Genomic DNA, 7,662 nt, shown 5'->3' with positions numbered 1-7,662 from the left:
CCATCTTCAGATGGCAGATTACAAGCATTCTTGGTTGGACATAGTTTTGTTTGTGTTATTCGTTTGCTGCAGAGCTGTGTAGTTCTGCCTGACGAAATATTCGTGCGTTTCTGTTTTCGATCGCCAGCTTAATAGTCTTTTCAATATGCACTATGTAAGTGCTGTTCCAGTCAATGGACGTCACTTTCAACCTCATCATCTTAATTACACACGCAGCACACACGAATAAGTGCGTTTCTGTTTTCGATCGCCAGCTTAATACACTTTTCAATATGCACTATGTAAGTGCTGTTCCAGTCAATGGACGTCACTTTCAACCTCATCATCTTAATTACACACGCAGCACACACGAATAACGTTATTCGTGTGTGCTGCGTGTGTAATTAAGATGATGAGGTTGAAAGTGACGTCCATTGACTGGAACAGCACTTACATAGTGCATATTGAAAAGTGTATTAAGCTGGCGATCGAAAACAGAAACGCACGAATATTTCGTCAGGCAGAACTACACAGCTCTGCAGCAAACGAATAACACAAACAAAACTAGGTCCAACCAAGAATGCTTGTAATCTGCCATCTGAAGATGGATTTGTAAAGAAAAATCCGAAACCGGTCATGGTCTGAAGAGAATAAACCTTTTTTAACCATACATGTGGCTGGTAGCTGTTTTTTATATAAATTATAAACCTTAAGTACAACAACCACGTTTCTCAACATGTCGACTTTCGACAAAATAAAGTTATCGGTAGTTTCAGTTGCCTAGAGAGAATTACTTCTAATGTGTAAGTAAGCAGAAGAAAAGCACTGATTTTTAATTAATTTATTCCCGTCTCCTACAACTGAACTGAAAATTGCGTCGGTAGTCCGTTTCTGTGACTGGAAAGGGGGTAATAATTTTATTTACCACTCTCTCTTTGTAATGGAACATGACTGGACAGCCACTGAAACTTCGTCACGCGCTCTAAACATCTCTGATAGAAACATTACATAATCAATCGTTTAACGTCCAAAACCTTCAGTTAATGACGGCTGCGGTCTATGAACGCACCCTGGACCTAGATAATTCCGGCTACGAGCCAGAAATAAAGGGACAGGGGCCCCTGCCATCACTGAATCCTGTGCTTGAAGTGTCAGTGTTCAAAACACAGAAAACTTCCTCGAGACGATAAGTGTACGAGGCGATTCGTAACCGATACATCGGTCATCGCTCGTCAGATTCGAGAACATTTACAACTGGGATATTACTGTGAGTGGTGAGGTGCGCATTGGGTAAAAAACTGTCCTGGGGGATGGTGAAAGTGTACCATTCTGAAACAAGGGAGACTCGGAAATGAATGACACGAAGGTCAGAAAGTTAAACGTGTGGTCGGATATCTCTACCTGATATTCATACAGGTATCGACGGAATATGCAAATCTGTAAATTTTGGCGGGACGGTAAATGAACGTGTGACGCTGCAGCGCAATTTTACTGCGTGGCTGGCTAGGAACACATCGATACAAGGGCGTAAAGTGGCTGCGCATTTCATTCCGTGTACCCATTTGGAGGGTAACTATACCTTGCAGATAGGTGTGTGAACAACATACGCTGATGTCAGTCAGTATTAGAGAGAGCACGTGTAGTTGATCTCAAAGAAGCAGACTGAAGTAGTCGGCGAATCGCTAGACACTTGATAGGAGCAGCAGCACTATTCATCGATGTCGACATGGCCGAACACAGAATCAAGAAAGAAGCGGCCGATCTAGAGAGACGTCAAAACATGAGGACTGAGCAGTCGTTAGAGAGGCACTCAGAGCCCGGATTCATTATTATCATTGAACCAGTTCCACATTTTTAACAAGATGTTGGGGAGATATTTTTAATGTGTCAACAGGGTGGGTGGCTCACCCAAATTTTTTCGTAAGTTGTCAGCCAGTCTCATTTCCCTGTGCTGTTCTTTTAGCTCTTTTGTGGTTTGCTTTCCCTCATTTACTTTCTTGATTAGCTATCTTGCCTGCTCATTGGTTTGTGCCTGTGCGATAGTCATTGTGTGTTCGTTTCGTGTGCATGGGTGTACGACAGCTTTCGTTCTTATCCACCTTTGTTTGTTGTCATCACTGTCAGGGCGCTGATAACCTCTCCGTTGGGCGCCCATACGTTCCCAAACCACACACACACACACAGCATGCAATTGGTACTTCACTAATCACAAGAATCATCAACAGGCGACTCACAGAAAGGGGCCTGAGCTAACGGCGACCCTTGCGCCGATTGCCAGTGACCTCTGTGCATCAACAAACCTGTTGGCAGTGGCATCGGTCATATTCGATTTCGAATCTTGTTGTCTTCAGTGATGAGTCCCGCTTCGAACTGAGCCCCAACGACCAGCCAAGACGTATCTGGGGACGCCCTGACCAGCGCTGGGATGCCGCCCAGACTGTCGCCCGCCGTAAGGTCCGACAACCAGGAATGATGGACTGGGTCTCCTTTTGTAGCAGGACCACTTTGGTTGTTGTCCGCGGCAGCCTTACAGAAGACCGGTGTTGTAGACGCGGTATGTGTATGCTTACATTTCAGCAAGATAATGCCCGTCCGCATACGGCGAGAGTTTCTACTAGTTATCTTTGTTCTTGCTAAACAGTGCCTGCGCCAGCAGGGTCACAGGATTTCTCCTCAATTGCGGACGTGTAGAGCATTATGAGCAGGGCCCTACAAGCAGCTCGGGATTTTGACGATATAACGTGTCGGTTGGACAGAATTTGTCACGATATCCCTCAGGAGAATATCCAAAAATGTTACTTAAAATCCGTCTTGATTGCAAATTTTTTTTATTCATATGACCGGTTTCGGTTCATTCAGAACCATCTTCAGAACTGATATTTCAGTTACAGGAGTAACCCGTCCAACGGGTTGATATTTCAGTTACAGGAGTAACCCGTCCAATGGGTTGCTCCTGTAACTGAAATATCAGATCTGAAGATGGTTCTGAATGAACCGAAACCGGTCATATGAATAAAAAATTTGCAATCAAGACGGATTTTAAGTAACATTATAAAATCACTGATTGCTGTTATCCCATAAGACATTATGTCTGTTTTTGCAAAAATATCCAAAAACTCTCTCAGTCAATGTCAAGCCAAATAACTGTTTGCATAAGGGCAAGAGCTTGAGCAACGCATTATTGGCTTGCTCAACTTGTGAAACAGTTTCTCTTGAATAAATCATCGAATTTTTCCGCTGTTATAATTTCTTGATTGTCTGTACTGATACATCACACCAACCTATCTCCGTCCCATTCGGATAATTCCTTCGTAGTGCGTCGTTTTTATCTTTTTTTCTTTGTTCCCTTAGAGTATATTTCGCGTATGGAAGGTGAAAATAAGACAGGAGAGATTATGGCTGGTTCAGAAGCACAAAACAGTCATTTATCCATCGCGCAGTACGCGGATGTTAGGAGCAAGGAGAATTTCAACTACTGCTACGATGTATCGTCCACCACACGTCGTATAGTGATTGTGGATTTTGTATGTAGATGTAGATACCAGACGAACATTACTGACGAATGTGATGTGTGTGAAATCTTGTGGGACTTTACTGCTAAGTTCATCAGTCCCTAAGCTTAGCCGGCCGCGGTGGTCGTGCGGTTCTAGGCGCTCCAGTCCGGAGCCGCGCTGCTGCTACGGTCGAGGTTCGAATCCTGCCTCGGACATGGCTGTGTGTGATGACCTTCGGTTAGTTAGGTTTAATTAGTTCTAAGTTCTAGGGGACTGATGACCACAGCAGTTGAGTCCCATAGTGCTCAGAGCCATTTGAACCATTTGAACCCTAAGCTTACATACTACTTAACCTAAATTATCCTAAGGACAAACACACAAACCCATGCCCGAGGGAGGACTCGAACCTCCGCCGGGACCAGTCGCACAGTCCATGACTGCAGCGCCTTAGACCGCTCGCTTACTGATGATATTAGGTCCTAAACGTATTGATGTAACGCGAGTTACAGAATAACAAAAACCGTAGAGACGGATCTCTAACTTTACAAATGCAGGTTCCGGCACAAGTGAGCTGTTTCGTTGCATAGGCCGCAGAAATAAAACATACCATCTCCCGTTAAGGCGAAAGACAAAGTTAAAGGACTGACGGGATTATTCGACGTCCCGCACCTAGCAATTAGAGTTGGGGTTCGGTTGTTGTGGGGGAGGAAACCAGACAGCGAGGTCATCGCTCTCATCGGATTAGGGAAGGACGGGGAAGGAAGTCGGCCCTGCCCTTTCAAAGCAACCATCCCGGCATTTGCCTGGAGCGATTTAGGGAAATCACGGAAAACCTAAATCAGGACGGCCGGACGCGGGATTGAACCGTCGTCCTCCCGATTGCGAGTCCAGTGTGCTAACCACCGCGCCACCTCACTCGGTCTAGCAGTTAGTGCTGTTAACACTGGGCACTCTTCGAGTTCCACAGTGGACTGGGAGCAGTGTTCCGCCAAGATAGGCAGAAGTGCAAGGTGTTCCGCTAGCGAAACCCGGAAGTTGCTGCCCGCCTTGGTGAGCACCTGCCGGCCACCACACTGCGCAGGTGTCTGGGGCGCTCACATGCCCTTGTTACCAGACACGCTGTCGACACTACCTCCCAAGTAAGAAGTACCCTACATGGTTCGGAGGATTGATCCTTTAAGATAACTGAAGATTCTACGAGTACTTGAAAAAACCAGCAATTCTACTTTTTTAAAATCTCCCTTCGTTGTCAAAATCGCCTGAATTAAGTTGTCGGTTGCGTCGTGGATGAGCTACACACACACACACACACACACACACATACACACACTCACACACACACACACACACACACACACACGCATGCACACACCACACACATTCGCACTAGCGCACACACGCACACACACGCACATGACTGACTATGAGTTGATGGCAAAATTTCTGTTTTTCTTTTTTCTTTTAATTACGTCCATATGATCCGTTATGATTAGCCAGTCGCCCTTCGGATATGTGGTACGTAAATCAGTCACCATAATCTGAGAGTAACAGGTAGCATGTGAAACGCTACGCATTGAAACTTGCAACTGACTGTATCAGCATTCTCACCATTAACTTTTTCAAAAGAACGACCGGTGATGACTGGGTGGACATGAAGCTACCATCAACAAGATGACTTACAAAGGCGCCAAGTGACGTGGGTGTACATGTACGAATTACTGTCGAATTCCTTATTAGTTTCACACTGAAGGTCGTTCATCCTTTTATTGTCTTTACTATTGAAAAATGGTTCAAATTGTTCTGAGCACTATGGGACTTAACTTCTGAGGTCATCAGTCCCCTACAACTTAGAACTACTTAAACCTAACTAACCTAAGAAAATCACGCACATCCATGCCTGAGGCAGGATTCGAACCAGCGACCGCAGCAGTCGCGTGGTTCCAGACTGTAGCGCCTAGAACCGCTCGGTCACTCCGGCCGGCCCTTACCATTCGATCTTCAGTATGGCGCAGGTGCTATGAGTACAGACGCCGTAATCGAACTTAGTGACTTGCGTGAGACAATCCGGTCACTCTAAATTTACAACGCTTCGTGGGGTTTCGAGTGTCTATTACTGTGTAATGTTCTTTGTAGTTTTCAACACAGTTTTTACGTAAAGAAAGCGACCAACCGAAAAACTGAACGTGAATAACGTACAAGGAGCTGAGATGCTTCTTGGTCAGAGAAACTGAACAGAACCACGCACACAGAATGAGGAAATTCTGGGCACAAAAAATGAAGTATGTTGCCAAATGGAATAAGGCTTAACTTGGTGCTAATTTATTCCAATTAAATGTTAATACGAACAATAGATCAAAGTCGGCGAACAATGGTGTTTTATCTTACACACTACACGAACAAAATACACATGTCGTTGAGCTGTACAAACATATATCAACATAATATGTACGAACGGACGTTCGTTAGTGTCGTAAGTAGTATATGTATGAGGATCCTGGTTCACCTTGCACTTAAACGAGGTGATTTTAGTATGCGAAACCACTGACGTCACAAAACAAGATGATGGCCACTTGAGCTCTAATGGTGCAATTGTTACAGTGGGTTGCCTGTGTGCCAGATACAACGATGCCAAGCAACTGGAATTCGGTTATCTATGGCCGCATGCGTAGTGGCGCGGTCAGACAGTTTAAAAGGACGAAGCTAGTGCTCGGGCGTCGGTCGTCCAGTTCACTCTGAAGATGGCTGAACGGTACACAAGCGAAATATCAGAAGAAGAAGTGCAGTTTATGCTTCAGGACATTTGAAATTTAATGGTGCAATCATTCCGCAGGGGAAACATGAAGCTGCACAGGTTTACATTTCTTTCTTACTAACTATATCTTGTATAATGTCAGTCTATTAGCAAGAACTTTGTGCAGTGTAATGTTTAAACCAATTCTACTGAATGATGATACAGTGCAATGTTTCTACATCAAACAGTACTTTACAGGGTGTTCAAAAGTATCCAAAACTCTGAACTTTTTAGTGCCGTATTCAAAAGCGTTAATTCGAGAAATGTTTTACAATATGTAAGTTGCAGTATTTTTGCCAGTTCTAAAAAGTGTCGACAAGTTCTGAATCTTTTTTCCTTATTCATAAGTATATGTACATAAAAGGTGTACCTTGCCGCATTTTCCACGTCTGAAAATACTTTACAAGGCGCTCAAAATACTCTAACATTGAAATTTTTTGCTTCACAAAAATATTTATCCAAAAATACGTAAAGAAGAAACCTTTAGTATTTTTGTTCAAAAGTTTCTGAATGAATTTTTTGCACCATGTACACAAGTATTTATCTAAAAAAACTATGTAAAAACATCACTAGTGCACGTGAAAAGTTTGATTTCTGTACCATAAATTGTGTAAGACACAACGAAGTGTCGAATTAATTTTTTTTCTTATGTAAATTGTTCTATGGGCGCGTCAGTTGCCACAAGGCAAGCAAACAGCCATCGGAAAGACTGAATAAGCTCACTGAGCACTTTGATTCTTCCGACAAGACTTGTCTTGGTGTGACATCTAATGCATTTGTCTCTCGACTCCGTGTAATATGACGTGAATGCCGATTAGGCGTCAGCAAGTCTGAACCCGCTGACTATGCATTTTGCTTATTGAAACAAGCTTCAGCGTGTCTGGACTTCCTGAGCCGTGAAATATGATGTGCTGGAAAATAACATCATTGCGCATGTGCAGACATCGGCAGTTGCTAACTCCGTTCGAAAGCGGTTGTAAAAGTAGGAGACAAATTATTGATACTGAACCATCAAAGGTGTTCGACACTTTCTTCATCTTGAAACACTTAAGCAGATCTCCAGAAATGTGAGCGTAGCATATATTACTATTAACAGTCTCACATCTTTTCACCTGCTGATTACTTGCTATAAATCAGTCATGCTTTTTGCCATTCCGTGTTGTATAATCGACAGGCTCCAAGTAGACGAGATAACAATGACTATAATCTAGTATCCAATAGTAACGAGATTCAGAACCTTCGGACGCGGGTGGTAACTCTTTAAAAAAAAATGTAAGTCGTACATCTCCCACCCATGGGTTCTACTTGTTCCTGAAATGTCTCTACTCATGAAGGTTATTCGTAGTCTACCGTTCAAGGATTTGTTATGTTTCTGTATTGCATTCCTTGTCATATGTA

Source organism: Schistocerca americana, chromosome 8, assembly GCF_021461395.2.
Source record: "Schistocerca americana isolate TAMUIC-IGC-003095 chromosome 8, iqSchAmer2.1, whole genome shotgun sequence".
In the NCBI taxonomy this organism is placed as follows: Eukaryota; Metazoa; Arthropoda; class Insecta; order Orthoptera; family Acrididae; genus Schistocerca; species Schistocerca americana.
The sequence above is the reverse complement of the archived record's forward strand: the minus strand, read 5'-3'. Positions refer to the sequence as shown.